Below are 23,338 nucleotides of genomic sequence, written 5' to 3' on the forward strand. Positions count from 1 at the left end.
TTCCCAATCCAGACTAATATTTTCTCATACTCTGCAAGCCTTGGAGATTTAAATCCACTCTATCCACTGGTTACCCTCTCTTAGATTCCTGCTCTGAACATAGACCTAGAACTGTTTTGCTTACTGAACCACGGATAAAAGTGACTTTCTGATCGATTCCAGAGTCCTAGTTCCGTTTTGTACTTTCCATGTAGATCCTCATATATAATCTCAGAAGAAAGGAAGCAAGCATCTTTTTCCTTAATGCAAATAATCTAGAACAATTGCTATTGAACTGGGATTTCTCTTGATCATAGCTTTTTGAATAACTCAGATCTTTATGGTGGTCTTTATAGCTAATCTCTTCAGTTTGGAGTAGGATGCAGGCAGCAAGCTGAACCTACTGAAGAAGTACTCCTGGCAGAGCCTTGAGACCTCAATTAATTAAGTTTCCAGATGAGCTATTCCCTACAGCTTATTCTCAACGTATTTTTTCCATTCTTGTACTTTCAACCTATACTGTCTTATAGTTGGTTCTTGCTTTTAAAAAAATGTTTTTGATTTTTAAAGAGAGAGGAAGGGAGAGGGAGAGATAGAAATATTGATGATAGAGAAGCATCATCAATCAGCTGCCTCCTGCATACCCTCTACTTGGAATGGAGCCTGCAACCTGGGCATGTGCCCTGACCAAGAATCAAATCAGTGATCTCTTGGTTCCTGGGTCAAAGCTCAAACTCTGAGCCACACCGGCCGGGCAAGGTTCTTGCTTTTTTTACTCAGTCGAACAATCTCTTTTTGATTAGAACCTTCAGGTCGTTTACATTTAATATTATTCATAATATTAATATAGCTATATTTTTATTTATTTCTGCCACTTGGCTATTTGTTTGATTTGCCTATGTAGAAAACCCTAAATGTATTTTTTAAATATATTTTACTGATTTTTTACAGAGAGGAAGAAGATGGATAGAGAGTTAGAAACATCTATAAGAGAGAAACATCGATCAGCTGCCTCCTGCACACCCCCCACTGGGGATGTGCCCACAGCCAAGGTACATGCCCTTGACTGTAATCAAACCTGGGACTCTTCAGTCTGCAGGCCAATGCTCTATCCACTGAGCCAAATCAGTTAGGGCCCAAATGTATTTAGAAAGGTCACCAGATATAAGGTCAATATAAAATATGAGATATTTGAATCTACAGTAGTCAGGAAAATTAAAATATAGGTGGCCTTACTTCTAGCAGTTTGATAAAGTTGTACAATTCCCTTCTGCAGAGAAAAAGCAAACACCCAAAAAATATTACTTAAAACCACCATTGAAAAACACTGGAAATTGGTTCAAGATCGGCAACAATATGAAAAGTATTCACTCATTTTAAAAATTAGCAAACTACCCCTAGCTGTTTTGGCTCAGTGGATAGAGCATCGGCCTGTGGACTGAAGGGTTCTGGTTTTGATTCTAGTCAAGACACATGCCCAAGTTGCCGCAGCTGATTAATGATTCTCTTATCATAGACGTTTCTATCTCTCTCTCCTTCTCTCTTCCTCTCTGAAATCAATAAAAAAAATATCTTAACAAATGCTCAAAATACTGTGTATTAGGTAAAATGTAATTTGTGATCTCCTTGCCTTGGGGTGTTCTCTTCACTCCCAGCTGGAGCTGGAGGTGGCAGACTCAGTTCATGACACATGGCAGTGGGGCTGTTAATGTAAGGGAGTAGGTAGATTTTGGAAGCTGCGATAACATACTCCACATTTTTGGCTAGCTTATAAATGATATACTCATGTAGGAAATCTCATAAAGTCCCCCAAATCCCTGAAAAGCTCCCCAAATCCCTGAAAATCTAATAAATCTTACAAACTTTCTATGTCTTTGAATCTATTCATTATTCAGGCAGCAAAGATAGGTTCTGTAAATAGCTTCAGGCTTCTAGAGAGGAAAAAAACAACAAGCTATAAATAGTTGCACATGAGATAAATTTCACAGATTGAATTAAGTCAAGTTAATTATCACAATGACAAAAAATAAGTCCCAGAAAAACAAAACGGTACTTAAGAGTCAATGCAATGCATTATATACATTAACACACTTTCAACCAAAAATTACTAGACATGCAAAGAAATAAAGATTGTGAGCTGTACATCAGATTTGGAAGCACAGCATTCCTCATAGCATAGGGAAGTAATATCTTCTTGAATTACTTGGAAAGAAGTAAATATGTGGGCTTTTTTAATTTTAGTTCTCTTTGTTCCCTAAATTATTTCTTTCTGATTCCTCCAAATATTTATTTTTCTTGTTTGTTAGCTTAGTCTTTTTATTCCATGTTACTAGCTTTACTACAACAGTTCACATTTTGTGTTCATCCAATCATGTTCAAGAATGAGGCAATGCAACACTGACCATGGGCTTTCCAACAGAGATGCTGCTCTTTGCACTCTACCCCACCCTCTGATACATTCATTGATGCAGAAGTCCATAAGTCTTCCTGCACTTCAGACTCATGATGAGAATATTCAGTGCTGTGGTCTGAATGTGTGCCCTCAAAATTCACATATTGGAACCCTAATGCCCAAAGTGATGGTGTTAGGAAATGGAGCCTTTGAGTGGTGATTACATCATGAGCACACAGCCCTTATCAGTGAGATTAATGCCCTTATAGAAGAGGCCCAAGAAAGTTCCCATGCCTCTTCTGTCATGTGGGCACACTGGGAAGTCTGCAGTCTGCAACCCAGAAAAAGGCCTTCACCATAACTGGACCCGGCTGCACCCTGATCTTGTACTTTCAGCCTCCCTAACTGCAAGAACTAATTTCTGTTGTTTACAAGCCACCCTGTCTGTGTGGCCTTTGTTATAGTTGTCTGACTGGACTAAGACAATCATGTAAGAGTTAAATGATAAGCAGAGCTGGAAATTCTTTTTGCTAGAATCTCAGATATCAGAGAAATGGAAGTGTTAAAGGCCAGGGACTCTCAAAATTAGAATAGATTGTCAGAATCAATTTTCTTTCATCCTCTAACTTCCTAATAGATTCATATTTATACCATTTTTAAAAAATATATTTTTTTATTGATTTCAGAGAGGAAGGGAGAGGAAGAGAGAGAGATAGAAACATCAATGATGAGAGAGAATCATTGATTGACTGCCTCCTGCACAATCCATAGGATTGATTCTGCAACCTGGGCACGTACCCTGACCAGGAATAGAACCATGACCTCCTGGTTCATAGGTCGGTGAACAACCACTGAGCCATGCCAGCCATGCCATACTTACACTATTTTAAGAAGATAAACATCTGTTCTCTTTTTCAAGATATTTGAGTTTTAGAGGGAATGGATGATTTTTTTTTCCTGCAAAAGAAGTTATTTTTAAGTTGCCAAATTAAAACAACATCAGGTATTTAACCAATTTGTAATTTATCAATTTTAAAAAAGAAATTAATTTTCCAGTAAACCAGCCAATGAATTTTTCTGCCTTTATTCCATCAACCCTTTCTGCAATATGTGTGTGTGTGTGTGTGTGTGTGTGTGTGTGTGTGTGTTTAGTAGTTACACTTTTTAAATGAAGGAAATATCTAGGTAATTCTCCAAAAGTGTTTTTACAGATTAGCATCCCCAAGAGATAATCCTTGAAAGAAAGAGTTCCTTAAACAATTTACTTGAGACTCACAGTGTATGCCAACACGCTCCAAGAAGTTGTCAGTAAACAGACTTGCATCACTTTTAAACTGTTTTCCAAATAGTTTGCCACATAATCATTTCACATTAAAACCCATGAAATGTTTTAACCCTAATATTGAATAGAACATATTTTAGGAAATACAGATCTAAATTCATACTCTATCCTAATAAACTAGAAATCTATGTAACTATGAAAGAAAGCACGGTTATTAATTATAGCACATTTCTTGCCCAGAAGAAATGTTCAAAATGTATGCTGTTCTAGTCAAATCATGTGAGAAAGATTATCAAAGCCTTGAGCTAAAACTTTTTGTACTCAGACCCTTAATGATTCAGGCCCTTACTCCCATCATTGAAAAAACTGTGCACTATTTAAGTAATACTTGAAAGTCCTCAAAAGAAAACAATTACTGGCCAAAATATATAAGCAACCTTTATTTAGGAGATAACATTTCACTGTCTAAAACTTTTCTGTTTTGTAAATCATAGACATCTTTCACTAAAATGTGTCTGGATAGCCCTGGCAGGTACAACCTGCACTGTAGGGTCAAGGATTCCATTCCCAGTCAATTTCATGTACCTGGGTTGTATCTTCAATTCTGGCCCCAGTAGAGCACATCTGGGAAGCAACCAATTGATGTGTCTCTCTCACATCAATGTTTCTCTCTCTCTTTTTCTCTCTCTCTCCTACCCTCCTTCCCTACTCTCTCTAAAACTCAATGGAAGAAATAGCAACAACAACAAGAATATTTCTGATAAAAAAAACTGCTAAGTGCTCTAGTGAGATATGGGGCATTGAACAGGATGGTTGGAAAAAAGTTCTGGCTTGAGTAGATCCTGGCAATTCTAGTCTCAGTATAAGAAGAGTCTCTAGAGTTGGAAATGAAATTAAAATCAAAATGTCCATTCGTGTCTGCACTTATTTTAAGCAACAACACTATTATTTTCAAAGGAATATTACTCAGGATTCTAATACTTAAAAGTGACTAGAGTTGAGCTAGACTAGTTGGAGTCAAGTGCCCTCCAGGCTCCCGCGGCCCCTAGCAGCTTCAGCTTCTCCTAGGTAGTGATTCAACAGAATCATCTAGAGAAAACTATTAAAAATGCAGAATTCTATACCCCTTGGGAAATGGCTCTAGGAGTCTGAAGGAAAACACTGATAGTATTGTGTAACTTAAATTTCAGAAGTTCCCTTTTGTTCAAACATTCCCAGTATTTGGAAACCCGCCTTCTTAAATAATATAATTTGTCTTTTAGTGCTTTCTCCTGACTTGTATAGTTGTGTGTTCCCCTGCCATTCTCCTAGCAGTGTGCCGTGGGAGGCCTACCTTTAAATGCCGGATTTCTAGATTTCCAAGGTGGATTGTTCTGTGCCTTTATGACGTCATTATGACTTACACCTGTGATTCACTGAGAAAAAAAGAAGGTAATAAATACCCATACCGAGGATTACTGGATTCTAGTCTCACCTTCAAAACTTCTTTTGCTAGTCTGTCTGCCAGCAAAGTTCAATCACTCCTCATTTTCTGTTTTGTCCTTTTTTAACTTATGAGCTCCATTTTTTTTTCAGGCTATTAGATCTCAAGTGGTTGATATTCCTATTAGATCTGGGGCATTCTTGAATATGGAAACAGATTTCCTGTTTCTTTTATGTCTTTCAGAGCACAGGTTGAAAAAAGAACAGCCATACTGACTAACTGACCTCACATTGCAATGAACCCAGTATCATAAGTGGTTCCATTCATAGAAAGATCACATAGTGGGAACCACGGGCCTGGGAAGGTTTAAGATCCAGGGAAATAGGGTTTTTTTTAAAGAATGTTTTTATTGATTTCAAAGAGGGAAAGGGAGAGTTAGAAACATCAATGATGAGAGAGAATCATTCCTTGACTGTCTGCCTCCTGCATGCCCCCTATTGAGGATCAAGTCTGAAACCACAGCATGTGCTCTGACCAGATATCGAAACTTGACCTCCTGATTCAAAGGTACATGCTCACCCACTGAGTCATGGTGGCCGGGCCAGGAAATAGTTTTTAAATGGAATGTTCCTGAAAAGGTTCCTGTCAATTAATTTAGAACATCAGATTCTATCCCAAGAGCACTAAGGAATTCAACTCAGTAGAAAACCCTTGTGAAAAGTAGCCAAGCCCTTCTGTTTTATTTTTATTATTTTGTATTTTTGTTTCTTAGGAGTTTGTTAAAGCAAAACCCGTCTTTTCACAGCAACAGGAAGGAAAAAACAAGGACTAGAAATGGATTGTTCTTTCTGGTAATAGCATAATGAGATTAGTGATTTTCTTGTTTTGTTTTAAATGAGGGCAGTTTGATTCTGGACTAAAAGATTATTCATGACACTAATTGTCTTCTCAGCATGAGAAGATGAATTACTTTTATGTGTGGTGTGTGTGTGTGTGTGTGTGTGTGTGTGTGTTTGTGTGTGTGTGAATAAATTGTTCCTGATGTCATGCCACAGTAAAGACTTTAAAAACAAAAATAAAGTCCTGAAAGCAATTCCAGTAAATAATTGGAAAGTGCCCATGTTTGCCCTTCAAGGAACAAGTATTTCCAGACACCTAGAGATTATAGATCAAGTGGAATTAAAATCTGAAGCTTATATAATGTTATTAACCAATGTTACTCCAATAAATTTAAATTTTTAAAATTCTGGCATTAAAAAAAAATTATTCCTTGTTTTCGGAGTTTTAGATTTCCAAGATTGAAGTTCTCCTCCTGTGGGAAATGATCGAAGATTGAAGTTTTATTCCATTCCCTTTGTTTGCCCTTTCTACATGTCCATTCACTCTTGAAGACTCAGTTGTGTTACTTGCAGTCTTGTCTGAATTTTCTAGGCAGACTTTTGTACCTCCATCTCCCAGTACACAGATCTGTAAATGCTTTCAATGGAGCATTTCACATCATATTGTAGTAATCTGGCTTTCTCTGAACAATTAAAACAGAGATCACTGAATAACTTCTAAGCTGTTCATCACAGTTGCTACATGTCACACACCAAGAAAAGGGGCATTTGTCTTCAGATGTATTATCTTCCTAGAAGTTTGTACATCACATCCTATCCAATCGATTTTCCACGTGGTGTCATTGGGAAGAGGGCAAGTGGGCAAGGTAGCTCCAAAGCAAGGTCTAATCATTCCTAGTTTGTGTAATTTTTACCTCTGTGTTGCTATGACAACTTCATGAGCTTCCCTGACATCACAATTGCACTGGACTTGAATGCTTCTCCCTTGTTTTGTTTCCTTTTCCTCTGAAGTACTTCTATTATTATTATTACTGTGGTGGGATTTAATGATCAGGATTTAATACCAATTTCTGCTATTGAGTCCTACTCACTGTTGGAGTCTAAGCTGTGACTAAAAGTAACCCATATCCAAACCTGCCAAGTCTCCTATGAAAGCCTTAACTAGAAACAGCTGCTGTTTGCTGAACACTTTAGACTTTTGAAACAAACAAAAAAGGGATAAATGATTTTTTTTTAAAAAAAAAAAACACATAATCTCTAAAATGTGGTGCTCTTAAGAGTTGATGCAAGAGGGGTAAGTAACTCAGCTGTCAGCTGTTGGTGCTTCAGAAATTTGATATTGCTCAATTTTGAGAACCACTAAAAGAACCAAAGAAGATTATTCATATATACAATATTTTTCTTGGGCTATATGATTGTCACTTTCAAGCAAAGATATTAGGCAGCAATCATTATGTGTCTGGCAAAACCCACAGCGGTCATAATATCTTTAGTAAGCCAATAATGAAAATATCTAGGAAAAGAAAGCCAATATTATAAAAGTGTCCAAGTACCTAGCATCAGTTTAAGAAACAGAATTTATGTCTCACAATTACAGTGGATCTTAAGAATGCTGAATAAAAAAACAATTTAAAAAAAGAAACACTCGCCATGGTGACACTCCAGTAATAATGAACACCCTTTGTGCTCAAATTTTGGCTTCTAAAGACTATATTCCAATAAAAGACACCAGAGTTCCTTAGAGAAATAGATGATTCTAGGACTGGGGCATGGAAAATACAAGATAAACTAGAGATTCTTGTAACACCAGAAAGTATGAAAATGCTTGAACAAAATGAACAAACGGAAATGGGGCATCTCAAATTGGCACAGGTGTCAGCTTCAAAGTGTTTCCAATGGCCCAAGCTAAAACAATGTAATAAAATAATTAACGAGCACTATATTTTATCCCAAAGAATAAAATATTCAGGAGTCTATACTGATACAAATAAATAATTGAATAACTAAATAAATAGTGAAGAAAGACCCAATTATCCTTACAGAAGAATTCTAAATAATAGCTCATTTATCTTCTCTTGAGTATAGACTGGACTTAGTGACCCACAAAGGATAGAGTATGAAAAGGAAATAAAAATAGTAACTTTATAGTGGAGAAACCTGGCAGATACCACCTTCACCAAGCAATCAAGTTAATATAATCAGTGATTAATCATGTTGATATCTCACACCCTCTGATTTTATGCAGTGAGAGAACACCTTGTAGTCTTCTTCCTTCAAATCCATCACCCTAGTCTACTTATGAGAGAGCATCAAATAAATAAAAATTGAGAATATTCTACCAAATACTATGAGAACTCTTCAAAAGTATCACAGTTATACAAAATAAGAGAAGACAAGTTTGCACAGAGGAGACTGAAGAGACATGTTGAATAGGTGCAAAGTGGTTTTCCGGATTCCATCCTGGAACATTAAGAGGACACTAGTGGAAAAGTTGGAGAAACCCCAACTAATCCTGTGGTTTACTAGTATTAGAAAAATGTTAAGGTTTGGGTTTAGGCAGATGTTAACAATAAGATAAGCTGGGTGAAAGCTATAACAGAATTCTCTGCATTATCTTTGTAACTTTGTTAATCTAAATTTATTCCAAAAAAGTTTAAGATGGTATTATTATACTGGTTATATTTTGGTTTTTATAATAGAACTAGAGGCCAGGTGCACAAATATGTGCACAGGTGGAGTCTGGCCAGCCTGCTCCTATTGGGGCCAATTGGGCCAGGCCAGCTAGGGCAGTGGTCAGCAAGCTGCAGCTTGCAAACCACATGTGGTTCTTTGGCCCCTTGAGTGCGGCTCTTCCACAAAATACCGACTTCTGTGCATGAGCCACGTAGTTTCAATTGCACTGTACATGAGCGCCAGCACGTGGTATTTTGTGGAAGAGCCACACTCAAGGGTCCAAAGAGCCACATGTGGCTCGCGAGTCGCAGTTTGCCAACCACTGGGCTAGGGGAAGGGGCCATGGGCAGTTGGCTGGCCTGCCCCACCTCCTGGTCGAACTCCCAGTTGAGGCGACAATTTGCATATTAGCCTTTTATTATATTGGCTAAGTGCTTTCCCTGTTGAGTAGGAAAGTATTTGCTCCATACAGGTATTTTTATTCCTACTTTCCCCATGTGCAGGAAGGCATGTATTTCAAGGACAAGACTGATGTTTATGGTCTTTATATAGTTCACAAATATAATCAGGTTTACAAGGGCTAAATCAACCAATAACCACAGCCAGTGGTTCTCAGTTTTTGCTGTTCATGAAGCATTCAGGGTGATTAAAAAAATACAGAGGCTGGGGCCACATCCTAGAGGTTCAGGCCCCACTTTTCTGATGTGAAATCAAGTCATGAATATTATTTTAAGATCTTCATAGGAGACTTTATTATGTAGTCAAGCTTGAGACCCAATGTATCTAATCTATTGAGGCATGTAGGAATTGGGCTCCCCAAAAGATGAATAAATAAAAAGATGAATGATACCTTATTTCCTAAAAAGCCATTGGTTAATTTCCAGGAGGAAAAAAAAAGCCAAATATGATTGTCCTACTAATAGACTCATTATTCATATATCACAATTGCAGGATAGTTGTGTGAAGTAACAGGAATATCAGGATTGAATATACAATTGTCTTCATAAGTGGATGCTCTATTTTCTAATTTGAATGGACCTTAAAGAAAGCAGGAGAGGTGAGTCAAAGTGGAGGAGATGCAGGAAAACAAGAATCTGTCATTTATTTTGCCTAAGGCTCCCTCATTAGCCTCATCCAATCAAAGCAGCAGCCTTTCCTTATGGCTTGTGTCCTTTCAATTAGCATTCAAAGATTGCATTGTTATTGGTAAGTGACTTTCATAGCATATTAGCTGCTATGCATACTAATTCAGTGTGATGGAAAAGTAGTAATGTCAAAAAGAATTTGCACTTGAGTTCTTGCTATTTCCAGCTGACATTAGGGCAACCCTGAATACCAAGGACAGGAAAGACAATTTTATTTTCCCTGTATCTTACAATTCAGAATTTATTCACTGGCTAATAGGGACTGGAAATCCACACAGTTCATAAAGGATTTTGGTTTCCACCACTGAGTTGATGGCTTGATCTTAGAGCTTTTTGATAGAGCATTTTTTTTAAAAAAAAACAACACAAGCCTATTTTGATTTACTGTACAGCATGCATTTGATAGCTACCCAATATTTTTTGAGGACGTGGGCAAACTTTTTGACTCGAGGGCCACAATGGGTTCTTAAACTGGGCCGGAGGGCAGGAACCAAAGCACGGATGGAGTGTTTGTATGAACTAATATAAATTCAAAGTAAACATCATTGCATAAAAGGGTACGGTCTTTTTTTTTTTTTTTAGTTTTATTCATTTCAAACGGGCTGAATCCGGCCTGCGGGCCGTAGTTAGCCCATGGCTGTGTTAGGCTCTACTCTAAGTTTATGGGGCTCAGTAATGCACTGAATAGACAAATTGTTATCATGGGTTCTGGTAATCAGTAGTTATTTACATTTTTAAACCAAATAAAATAAAATGAGAATATTCAAGTCACACAATGGTTATCAATCATTTCAGAGATACTGTCTAAACTTTTTGCTATAATGATACCGTTATAATTAACCTAGTTATTAGCAACAGGAAAGGAGCAAAGGGAAGGCCAAATAGTATAGACATGTCATCTATGCAGCTTCGCCAGGAAGCTTCAGGCTAACACTCCCCAGGAAGCCACCAGTCTATTCCCCTCAGATTGATGAGGAAAGAGCTGAGCAGGGGCAGAAAAGGTGCACATGCCCAGTAAAGTCTGAGAGAAATAGGGAAGGTACTTACCTGACAGTCATACCTCGAACAGGCATTGGCCAGGGTAGGCATGGCCACTGCAAGAGAGGGGAGATTTGGAATATTTAATCCCCTAAACAAAGAAGCTCACTCTCTTGGTTCCTGGCTCTCTTGGGACTCTTATTGCAGGGGCACACTCTCACGTTCCTGCATTCGTCCACATGGCTCACAGTCATTGGACCCCACACAAGGGACTAATGGGCTGCAGCTGGCCTGATGCTGCACCAGACCCAGTTACAGCATGGAACGGACACTTTGGGCTCTGGCTTTGCTTCCAGCTCTATTGAATCCCCAACAGCACTTCTTCCAGGACTGGATGAGGGGAAATGCGACTTTGGAAACCCAGGGGTGTAATTCTACGCAAACGAAAATCACTTATCCTCCTGGGTGAGTCTCAGAAAATTATTTTTCTCAAGATATCATAAGGAACCTACCCCCAGCACCCAGTGGGGAAGAGGACTCCCCACCTCCACCAATAACAATAGGATGACTGTTTCAATGATCTCTTTCTATGTAAAGGATTTTTTATAGAATGTTGATTAATTTACTCATTCATTAATTCCTTCATTCCTTCATGGATAACTTGCACTCATCAGTTTTTTATGCAGCTTCTACCAGATGAATGAAAGCTTTGTGAGAGCCTAGAGTATGCTATATTTATCCTTCTATCCCAGTGCATGTCACAGTGCCCTATATATTTCAAGATGCTGAGTAAATGTGAAGAGACATGTGAACAAAACTGGGGGCTATGCAATAAACCTGACAAGGTCAGGGGGCCACATGGCAGGGACCCAAAGTAACCACACAGGGTGGTCTGATCACAATTTCCTAACTGAGCAGGTTATGGCTGGTAGTCACATCCCAGGCCTCTGGTTTCCTTAGCAAAGGCTAATCTTTTGGTTTCTTTTATTGAATTTATTGGGGTGACATTAGTTTGCAAAACCATCGAGGTTTCAAGTATACAACTCAATAAAACTTCATCTGCACACTGCATCGGGCGGCCATCAACCTAAGCAAAGTCTCTTTCCGTCCCCATTTTCCCCACCATTGCCCACTTCCACCTACTTCCCCACCCTTCTTTCCCTCTGGCTACCACCACACTGTTATCTGTGTCTATATGACTCAATGCATTAAAGAAATGACAAAATTGCCATTCTCTGCAGCATTTTCTCAATCATTGAGATCTTGCTTCTGGGCATGTCCTCAAAATTTTGGCTCAAATAAACCTTTCTATTGGTTTGGATATGCTTTCATGAACAGATTGAATATTTGATAATGCTGGATTGACAGATTTGAAGGCAGACCCAGGTCTCTAGTAAGTGTTTGGGTTTCCTGTCTTAGCTAATTATTTTTTGTTTGTTTGTTTATTGTCTAAAGTTTTACATAAGTCTCCTTTTTCCCCAACTGACCCCACCCCCCACCAGCCATTCCCACTCCGGGCAAGCCCTCACTGCCTCAGTGTCTGTGTCCATTGGTTATGCTAATATGCATACGTCCAAGTCCTTTGTGTTCGTTTTTTGTTTTTTTTAATGTGTTTTTTTTTTTTGTCTCATCTCCCCGATGGGTAATCATATTTCCCTTTAATTATATTATTTTTTTCTGCAGTAGTATCTATCTCCAAACAATGCTTCCAAGGAATTTGCCCCAATCTTGTGAATGACAAAAAAGCTTTGAAATTATTTTACTGGAAATTTAATAAATAAGCTATTTACATTTTATATTATAAGTCTAATAATATATTATGATGTGTTTTGATTTGCCTATTGCTATTATTGTTACTATTCTGAGATTTAATTTAAAAATCATCTTTCATCTGGGTTGAAATTAATATTTCTTACATGTATGCCCATAAATAAAAAAAATGAAATACCCTGAACTATAAGAGGTTACCATGTAATTTAAAGATGAGGAATAATATCTTTGGCCTTTGATGGGGAGTAAAGGAAAGCAGGCATTTACATAATTTTAAATTACAGTATCAATGCTCTGGTTTTGTTCCTTAAACTGTACAGCTGTTTACAATTCATTTTTAATTATAGCTAAAGAGTTTACTATCAGACTAAATAAAATGCTTAAAGTGAAAGGTTATCCCATGATAGCTGATGGTGTTTATTTAAAGAAACTGAGCAGATTTCTCCTCCAGAGAACACAGATTTGTAGGGAAAGGATTTTATAGACTCAGATCCACTTTTAGAATGTGGAGGAAAAGGGGAAGTAGATATTTCTTATTTCCATATTTACAGTAAAATTTTGAGAGTCATTTAACAATACCTGCTATTTTTCTGTTTGAAGTAGATTTTTTTCAGGTTGACATTATAGTGCCTTTGAAGAACAAATCTACTCAAAAAGATTTTGAGGTTTGTCATTAAATTCAAACAAATTTTTATGTTTAATTATGTAATTGTTTTCTAGGGAATTATGCTTCTGAAATATTGGCAAAGACTGGTTGTTTGAGGTTATTTGCATGAAATTATATGCCATATTCCTTACAAAACTTGTAGAGAAGGTTTTGACATGAATGGTGTTCCAAGTGCTGCAACATGACTGAAAATGGTGAACTAACTAGCTGATTAGTTATATTATAACTATTATAAAATTAACTCATGAAACAAAAACTTCAAGAGTCATGAAGCAGTGAAATGCATGATGGCACTTGAAAATGAAGTTGAGTAGCTGTGGTCAGTGGGCCATGATATGCAGGTGGTGTCTCCTAAACGTCCTTGGTCTGGTACACTTGACCACCCTCAGTTTTACCTAGAAAAGACAGCAATCCTAGAAGGCAAGTAGGTACAGTCCCTTTGTTAGCTGTGAAATGGCACCTCGGTTCAGCAACCTGGGTATTTGAGTTCCGGCTAAGAAAGAATTCAGAGTCAAGACTCAAACTGTAAGAGAAAGTTTATTTAGAAAGTCACAGAGGTAGAAGAGATGAGCTGTGGAAGAAATGGGCTCAGGAAACAAGTTACAGAAGCAAAAGTAGGGCCCTTGGAACTTGAGGGAGAGATAGAGATAGAGATAGAGATAGAGATAGAGATAGAGATAGAGATAGAGGAGCATTGAGAGATGGAAGAGGGAGAAAAGGCACAGGCATACTCCAGAAAGAAGAGAGAGAGAGAATATGCAGCGTCCTTAGGATTCTTAACTTAAGGGTTTTTATTTGAGTGTCTCAGAGGAGGGTCTCAATAGAGTATTCATCAGACTTCCAGGTGTGCCTTCTCAGGGTTGTGGTCTCCACTGATTGGTAGGCGCTAGGGCAGGGGATCATTAGTCAATGTAGCTGGTACTGATATCAGCCATGGCATTGCTCTATCTGAGTTTACTGCTTCTCTGGGCCTGGAGTTAAAACTTAGCTGAGGCCTAGATGTCATCTCCAGGGGTTAGTGCTTAAGAGAATGGTCCTGCTAGGTCTTACAGTTTTGCCTGTTGCTACACACCCAGAGCTCTCTGCCCGGATGATTCTCTGTACCTAGCCCATCATTCCTACTTGGCTCATGCCTATCGAACTATCTATTATACCTTGATTCAGAACTTAAATGCTAAGTTGCCATGTCTGTAGGTTATTTCCTATAGTGAATAATTTAGAGAGAAACTAAATCAAAGGAAAAAGAAATATGTTGAAAACATTAAATGCTGGTCAGGAGGTAGAAAAAATTGGATTACTCATTACTGATGGAAATGGTAAAATGGTACAGCCATGCTAGAAAAAAAGATTGGAAATTAAACAAACAAACATTTATTTACCATCCAACCCAGCAAATATACTCCTGAGCATTTATCCCCAGAGAAATAAAGACTTAAGTTCACACAAAACCCTGTACTACATGATGGAAACACCCAGATGTTCTTTAAGAGGTGAATAGTTAAACTGTGGTATATGCACTACGGGATACTACTTAGCAATAAATGAATGAACAATTTGAGCACAAAGAAACCTGGGTGAATCCCCAGAGACTAAAAATATCCAGTCCTAAAGGTTATACAGTGTTAAATTTTATCAAATGCTTTTTTTTTTTTTCCTGGATCCCATAGTCATGTGATTTTTCTACTTCTTCAGCTTGTTAATATGATGGATTATATTAAATTATTTTCAAATATCAGATCAACCTTGCATCCTTGGAATAAAGCACAATTAATCACAGTGAATAATTCTTTCTAAGTGTGATGAATTCTATTAACTCATTTTGTCAAGAATTTCTGCATCTGTATTCATGATGGATATTGGTCTACAGTCTCCTTTTTTTTTTCTTTGTCTGATTTTAGAAATAAGACATCAGAGAATGTGTTGGAGTTTCCATCTCTTCTTGTTTCTGGTAGAGATTGCATATAATTGGTGTTAATTCTTATTAAATATTTGGTAGAATTTTTCTGTGAAACCATCTGGAGATTTCTTTTTTCTTTTTTGGGTATTTTTAATTTATGACTTTAATTTCCTTAACAGTATGGAGATATTAAAATTATTGCTTTAATATTGGATGAATTGTGGTTATTTAGGTTTCAAGGAGGTAACTATTTCATCTAAGTTATTGAATATATATGTGTAGTGTTGTTTATAGCCTTCCATAATTATCCTTTGAAGGTCTGCAGGATCTCTAGTGACATATCCAGCTTAATTCCTAATATTAGTAATTTGTATTTTTTGTCTTTTTTTTCCATCTTGCTAAAGATTGGTTCACTTTTTCGTACAACCTATTTGTTTCAATGGTTTGCTCTATTGAAGTGGGGATGGCATAAATGCTCATTTGTGATGTTTTATTGTAAATTGTCAAATTTCTCATGAAAACCAAAATTAACTAACATGCTCACCAGTAGCATGGAAATAATTAATGTTTTTGTTTTTCTTAATTGATAATTTTTATATGAAATGGAATCCCTGTGTTGATTTTTTTATTAAGAATGGAATGAAAAAATTTATCTGTTTATTGGTATTTAATTTACATTTATGTTTTTGGAGAGCTGCCTTTTTATGTCTTTTGCCAATTCTTTGTAAGGCTCAACTTATTGCTATTGATTTTCAAATACTATTTACATATTGAGGATAGTAATTGCTTTCTTTCTTATATATATATATTGCAAATAATTTTGTTTGATTTTTAGATTTGTTTAAGAAGTTTTATGTAACATAAATTTTTAAATAATTTTCAGATACAATCATGAAAATCTTTTCCTTTATGACTTGTGCTTTGGATATTAAAGCCTTAAGATCCTAAAGCATCTTTTTCAGATATGTGAGATGAAAAAAGGAAGCAGATACTAATAGCCAGCAACTCCACAGGGTATCCTGTAATTGATAGTGTCTGTAAAGAACTTTAATTTTTTTGAAATTAAATGGACATTATAATGTGATTTTAACCTCTGACCTTTGATCATTTATAACCAAATGGAATAAGATAAAAAATAAACCAGACACATTATTATGTTTGATTCAGAAAAGAACATAGTAAAATTGACATCTTTTTATTTTTTGTCCTGACAAGGAGGTCAGAAATAGCAGTAGCTGGAGGTAAGAAAAATCCAAGAATATTTGAATATTTAAGTTTTCTCACAGATGATTTGGCATATAAATAATGTAAAAGGCTTCCCCAACTTAGATAAATGTTTCCAAATATTCTGCATTACTAAGATTATTGTTCCTTACTTCAAATAAAGAGAACCAATTCACCCTTGCATATTTATGAGAACTAGTTCTTTTGCCTATATATTACAGTAACTCCAAAGTCTCAAAATATAAATTTCCTAGTGATTTCTTCTAATGGTTTTCATAGCTCTATTCAACATTTCAAAACAACTGAGATGATTTTTAGACCACTAGTAAATATTTTAGGAAGACGTGAATGATGGTTCATTTATTCTTTCATTTTATTCATTGTTATTTATGGTTTAAGTAGAGCTTCTTTATCTTCTGTTTTCGGGGAAATATATTATTAGTCTTATATAATTTCATTGGTAATGATGAATGCATATTTAAAAATAGTCGCATAAATAACCACTTACACTTTGTGTAAATTTTTCTATGTATTTTTTTTTTAGAAGATTGTTCACAGAAAACAGCCTCAGAATGAAATGTTTCATTTCTTTTAAGCAATACATTTCTGGTACAAGCCAGAGGGTGAGGCCACCATGTTTAAGTGATTACATTTTTAGATGTTTCTGAAAATGAAACATTCCTAAGAAAGAACATTAACTATGTCAGCAAATAACATGTCCAATCCCTCCCTTATTCAAGGCAGAAAACTTGAATGCTCACTCAATCTGCGTCCAGCATTACCCAGTCAGTACACAATACAAGAGTGGTATTTAAAAATCTCAAATCTGATAATACCCATCCTCCTCAAAAACCACTAATGGCTCAGCATAATGTTGAAAATCTTTAATATGGTCTCACCAAGGTGTCCATAGACAAGGCCCTCCATAACCATCTCTCAGACTTCCATCCTCTCCCTCTTCTCCAGCCATCTAGGCCCCATGAGGGTGAGACCCGTGTGCCTCTTCCCTGTGCATTACTCAGTATCTAGTGCAGAGCCAGGCACGGCATTCCCACTCAATCAATGTTTCTCTCATACATCAATGCCACTCTCTCTCCTCCCTCCCCCTCTCTCTAAAATCAGTAAAAACAAAAACAAAACCCACAACAAACACAAAGAACATATCCTGAGTATCCTGAGATAAGGATTAAGAAAAAAATAAATCATTGCATACTATAGCCGGCCCCACCAACCACCATTGGAGGATAACATAGCCAACTGTTCTGCACTGACATGACCTCCAGTAGCATGTGTGTACCTGTGACATTATCTGAAATCTTCACCTGAGAGCAGCCCCTAAGAGTTTCCTTACAAACTTGAACTTATTAGGAATAGGGATTAGCTTGGGTGAATGTGTCTCATTTACTGAAATAGTCAGTAGAGATTTTACGCAGGGGCATTTTATTCCACTGATTTCACTGTTTTGTCTGAGGTTAGTGGAAACTGTTCTGTTTGAAGACGAATGTCAGAGTATCTGACAACCTTAATAGAACTTCCAAACATTTTAATAATGTAAGAAACCTGGGAGGGATTAAGGAAAAAGAAACACTGTTTTGCCTTATCAAAAGTTTCAAACTTCCAAGAGCTGCACTACTATGTACAGCTGGAGCAGGGGTGTGGTATAAGTAGCACCACTGATTCCATCAGGTTAGCCGGCGTAAAGCAAGTCCGCACCGAGGAAACCAGGCCAAGCTGCTTCTATGCTTCCTGCTGTGATAACCAATGTTAGGGTTTGCATCCTCGCTATATACATACCTACCAGCTGTGATCTTAGGCAATTACTTGGTCTCACAGAGGCACCAATTCCTCATCATAGAATGGGTATAACAACACTTTTTCATATGAATGTGGCCAGATCTAAGTAATTAAATGCCTGGCAGAAAAAAAATGAGATCTGTGTAAGATGCCAAGAATCATATTACTGTGATATATGTGATTATTTAAGCAAAAAAAGAAATAAAAGAATTTGAGCCATGCCACTAAAGAAAGGGATGACTCATTCCGGGTGTCTCACAGTTAACTCTTGGTTCTGAGGACATGGTCCTGAGTGTCCAGAAGCCTCCCTTGTTTCAGTAAAGCACTGGCTGGCTTAACAGGATACTTAGGGCTCCACAAAGTGCAGCATGGACAGCCCTGGAACCTTTATTCTCTATTGCAGGTTTCCATGATGAGAAGTGTTATAAACATACAGCTTTTATTGAGTACCCTCTTTGTCAGGCCTTCTGCCAGGAACTTTTCAAACTACATAGTTACTTCTAATCCTCAAAATATTGCTTACATATATATAGTTTATAGCAGTACCATCTATATATATAAAAAGCAAGCGACTGGAATGCTGCAGCGACCAGAATGACCAGTCACTATGACGCCCACTGTGGCCAGTGAACCGGCCTGATCTGGGGATGGGGCTGGCTGGCCAACCTCCTGCAGCCCCTCCCCCCACCTGGCCCCACCCCAGTCAGGGACAGAGCTGGCCGGCCAACCGCCTGCAGCCCTACTCCCTGGCTGGCCCCACCCACAATGGGCCCCCACCACCCCAATTGGCCCACAGCCCCTGCTCCTTGCTGGCCCTGCCCCTGATTGCCCCCCACCCCAATAGGGGGTGGGGCCAGCCAGCCAGGCCTGGCCCCAATCCACCCCAATTGGGGCCAGGTCAGCCAGACCCCACCCATGCATGAATTCGTGCACTGGGCCTCTAGTGTATTTATAAATATGGATTATCTTTACATATGAAGAAATTAAATGACTTTCTCAAGGTCAAACAACTAGTAAGTGGAGAAAAAATATTAGAGAGACAACAGTGCTCATGGTTCAGACACGGTCTCAAGTGGTCAAATGCAGACATTGTCTTTGTATTTACAAAGCTTATAGTCTACAGGCAGAGACAACAACGTATACACATAATCCCACAGACATAAATAAAATTGCAACTTTGAAAAATGCTATGGGAACTTAGTGGAGGATCTGATATAGTCAGAAAACTCAGGGGAGACATTCCTGATATTGTCATCCTTAAAGGATTGTTGGCCAGTGTAGCTCAATTGGTTGGGCATCGTCCTTGGGCCCCGAATGGTTGCTGGTTCCATTCCTGGTCTGAGTTGCAGCTTGCTCCCTGGCAGAGGGCGTGCAGGAGGCAGCCAATCAGTGTTTCAATCTCTCACATGGATGCTTCTCTCTCCCTTCCTCTCTCTTTAAAAATCAATACAAATATATTTTTTTACATAAAGGATTGTTAGAAATTAAGCAGATAAAGAAGGGTGAAGAAAGTTTCCAGGCAAAGATGAGACTAGTTGGAAAATAATATCAATCCTGAAAGTCAGTTTATTATAAATTTGAGTGGATGAATATGTCTGAATGACTCTTTTCCTAGAGCTGGAGTTGTCATCACCTCATTGTCAAGAATGTAATAATCTCTAAGCTTACACATCATAGTAATTCTTGGCCTTTGTATACTTGAGAACATTTGGTATTCGTTTGTGTGGTTTTTGATTTGCTTCTCCTTGTTTGGAAAAAGGAAATGGGTTCCAGATCAATATCTCAACATCAATTATTTGGGGAAAGCACATAAAAAAGGGGAAATCTTCCCTACAGAGGTCACCCACCAAGCACTTCTAGAAACCTAAGCAAATCTGGAATCCCTCTGTCCAATACTTTAGATATTGGAAAAGGGAGAGCATAGGATAGAGAAGGTCCTCTGGAACTGTTTTCATCTGGTAGGTAGAGAAAGTGAAATGAAAGTTTTGAGGCTAGAGCCAGAGCTCCCGCTAGTTTGCATTGAAATTAGTTCTTTATCATAGGAGAAACTTGTATTAGGTGGTATTCTATCTCAAAGAGGACTCAGGAGTGCCTAGAGTTTGACTTCCAAGATGTTTACAAATGTGTTCTAACCACGATAAATCACATAAAAAAGCATTTATTGTTGAACTCTCTGACTGGTATAATACTTCATTTAGGAATACAGCTTGGCAGAAAGACATCCAAGGTCATGGCATGTAATTGCTGTCATCTTCCAACTATTTCTGGGATTTGGCACCATTTCCTCCCTGCTGAATTTGGAAGTTGGAATGTCTTTGCACACATGTATCATCAACACTTAAGCCAGCACTCCTTTGGTATGTGGACTATTTTCCATTGGTGCATACCTCACTGCTTATATTTGTGAATCACTTTCCATTAAATTCCTTTTCTAAATAAAATGGGGATAAATTATGCAGACTTGTATAAATATATTGGATTAATAGGAATAATATATCTAATCAAGTTTATATATAAATTGAATTATCTTTAAAGATGCTATCAAAAAGTACACTCATACAATTTATAGAATATAAAACGTTTTGTTTAAGAACATAGGCTTCAATAGTGTGTACATTTCCTTTATTAAATAACCTTACTATACGTTTTGAAATTCAAATACATTTAAGTAATTGTCTTTTAATAAAGAATTTTAAAAAGACTAGCACTCTACACTATGCGTGTGTTTCCCTTTAATGAAAGTTCTTTTTCACTCTTCAATAAAAAGCAAAAGAATGGAAACAAGAAAAAGACCAGATTCCTTTATTGCGACAGGTTTGTAGGAATTATAGCTAATATAATCTAATTCCAATTTGTCAGTTACATAAAATATTTAACCTATACATGTCCAAAGAATAGTATTGTATTTGTTTCCTAATAGATAGGTGTACAACGAGCATACACTTTGGCTTTCTTTTTCATTATTTCCAAGCTTCCAATAATTTTGTTTCTTCAGTTCTCCCAAGCTTGTGATAATGAGTTTCTCACAAACTCTGTGTTCAACAAAGGGCTTGGCAGGCTTTAACTTCCTGATATGGGCCTGATAGTTAATCATGACAAGATCCCCTTTAATACCTAGTCCTTAAATGACTCCTTGTACTTTTTGGTGATCGTGCCCACTAAAACAGCATGTTGATATGTTCAGAGCTCTTCTCAGGGTGACTGAGGGCCTGAGTCCATCACACAGTTCACAGCTGTGTGACCACAGAGGAAATGGATGCCATGTTCAGACATGATTACATAAGAAAACCATCATTACACAGAATTATTTTTTCATTTAAAGCTGTAATTCTGTCCATATTTTTGTGGTGGTATTTTGTTTTGATATTTAAATTAGTTCTTTATTTTTTCTTTCTGGAGTAACAGCGTCAACTAAAATGGAAACAACAAGCTCTAGCGAAATAGCAATTTTTATGTTTGCCTTTCAAAACATTTATAAAAATTACTTTTAAAACAACATTAGTAAGGACTTTGACAAAAATACTAAAAACAGATGAAATAAACATCCCAAAAATAAAATACAAAGAACTTGGAAAAAATAAGTTCTATTAAATATTTATTGTTATTCCTTTGAGAGAGCTTATACATAAGTTGTTCATTATTTTCCATCACCAGGATGTCATAACAAGGGTTAATTGCTTCCTGTTTCACTTTTAATTTTATTCGTTTTAGTTATTTTTCTGCTTAAATACAAAGTTGTTCAGATTATATTTTTATATAGGCCAAGTTACCTTACAGAGTTGAGAAAAAAATAAAATGGTTTTATTTAGCCATTTAATATCTAGCCTTTAAATGATCCAATGTACATTTTTATTAGTAAGGTGAAATAGTGAAAATCCCAAGAAAAACAAAAATAATCTGGTTTGTCATCTTACTTGTTCCGAAAAACGGAACAAGCATGCCTGACTTCTTGTTTATTAATTCACGATCCCATACATTTTGACTATTTGATCATCTGTTGCCTATTCAGAGTAAATATCACTCCTGCATTTATATATCATCCATAGGTTAAAAAGAAAAAGAAGCTATCAACCTAAAAAGAATGTCTGAGAGGGATTTCAAAGGAATGTACTGAGAAATCACCACTTATATCTTCTCCTGAGCTTTCTAGATAGTGGTATTGATATTAAAAGAACAATATTATACAGTTGTATAGTGTTTGGGGATACTCATAATTAAGGCATGTATTTTTAGATGTGTTTTCTATGTGTATGATGGATTTCTCCAATCTAGGCATGTTTTCATACCAGGACTCCATACAATCACTGTCATGCAGTAGAATTTTTTTCGGTACCACTTAGCTGACCCACGATTCCAGCAGCTCCAAGTGCTCAAAGTAATAGAAAGGTCATACATAGCAGTGGAATTGAATGGGAGAAGATATTCACCAATGATACATTCTAAGGGGTTAATATCCCAAATATAAGGAACTTATACAACTTAACAGCAAAAGGGCAAACAATTCGATTAAAAAATGGGCAGATAGCCGAAACTGGTTTGGCTCAGTGGATAGAGCGTCGGCCTGCGGACTGAAAGGTCCCAGGTTCAATTCCGGTCAAGGGCATGTACCTGGGTTGCGAGCACACCCCCAGTGGGAGGAGATGTGCAGGAGGCAGCTGATCGATGTTTCTCTCTCATCGATGTTTCTAACTCTCTATCTCTCCCCTTCCTCTCTGTAAAAAATCAATAAAATATTTTTTTTTTTAAAAAATGGGCAGAGGACTTCAATGGACACTTTGCCAAAGAGGACACACTGATGGCCAATAGACATATGAAAAGCTGCTCAACATCATCAGTCATCAGGAAAATGCAAATCAAAACCACAATATCACCTCACACCTCTCAAAATGGCTATCATCAATAAATCAACAAGTGTTGGTGAGGATGTGGAAAAGGAAACCCTCATGCACTGTTGGTGGGAATGCAAACTGTTGTAGCCACTATGGAAAATAATATGGAAGGTCCTCAAAAATTAATAATAGGGTACTCATTTTTCATTTGACAAAACCTCCAAAGATATTCATATATCCAGTAAAGATAAAGTTTAAAGATTCAGATGAACAGCTGGGTGTACTGTTCAAATACAGAAGATAGGTGCCATTTTTTCTTTGCAGTTTTCCATGACTTATGGTGTGAGGGTGTGCTTAGGAAGCCAAAGAACCAATTTTCTACAATGTCACCTACTTAAAAAATATCTACAGTCACAACTTAACACATTCTGCTTCTTCACTTTTTT

This window comes from Myotis myotis, unplaced genomic scaffold (assembly GCF_014108235.1).
Source record: "Myotis myotis isolate mMyoMyo1 unplaced genomic scaffold, mMyoMyo1.p scaffold_m19_p_11, whole genome shotgun sequence".
In the NCBI taxonomy this organism is placed as follows: Eukaryota; Metazoa; Chordata; class Mammalia; order Chiroptera; family Vespertilionidae; genus Myotis; species Myotis myotis.